The sequence below is a fragment of the Chenopodium album genome, chromosome 17 (genome assembly GCF_948465745.1).
Source record: "Chenopodium album chromosome 17, dcCheAlbu1.1, whole genome shotgun sequence".
Classification (NCBI taxonomy): domain Eukaryota; kingdom Viridiplantae; phylum Streptophyta; class Magnoliopsida; order Caryophyllales; family Amaranthaceae; genus Chenopodium; species Chenopodium album.
Genome location: NC_137850.1, coordinates 14,778,273 through 14,778,933, shown reverse-complemented (window position 1 = coordinate 14,778,933; position 661 = coordinate 14,778,273). Strand labels below are relative to the sequence as shown.

Sequence of the window (661 nt, the reverse complement as noted above, 5' to 3'; positions counted from 1 at the left end):
CAAGTTTGTCATTTGTGAGGATAGATTGTTGATTGCATTTAGATGATCAACCGAGTAAACCGAAGAGCTACTCTTGCTAGTTGACTCCCTTTCTCTATCTTGCCAATCTCTATAGTACCTCACTACGTCTTCAATTATGTCTACCACTTCCTCCTCCGTTTTATTCATAATGGGACATCTGGCTCCTCCATCTAGACATGACTTTCCTTGAGGACTAAGGCTTTCATAAAAGATTTGAATAATTTAGTAAGTAGGAATTTTGTGGTGAGGACATTCTCTTTGATACTCCTTGTATCTCTCCCATGCTTCATAGAGGCTTTCACTAGGCTTTTGCTTGAAACCTTGAATCAAAAGCTCTAGCCTCCGCCATTTTCTTTTGTGGATAGAAACATGATAGAATTCGGCTTGACCTCCTTGTCTAGCCATTCCAAGGCACGCCCTATGAGGGAAAAGGGAAAAAGCTTGAGGCGGATAAATTCTTGGGAAACTCCATTCACTTTGATAGTGTTGCAATACTTTTTGAACTCTTTTAGATGATTTAGTGGGCTTTCATGCTTGGCCCCTCTAAATTGTCGCCTCTCTATCAAAGTGATCATTGCTGGCCTTATTTCAAAGTCATTTGCCGGTGTTGTAGGTGGAGCAATCCCACTTTCAAACCTAT

General features: G+C 40.8%; 1 non-coding gene across 1 annotated transcript; it reads left to right on the top strand.

The window, feature by feature from the left end:
* Positions 1-256: 256 nt before the first annotated feature.
* On the top strand, positions 257-363 carry LOC145590483 (small nucleolar RNA R71). The gene has a single exon (XR_014102075.1). It is a non-coding gene; the product is annotated as a small nucleolar RNA R71 (small nucleolar RNA).
* The last annotated feature ends 298 nt before the right edge of the window (positions 364-661 follow it).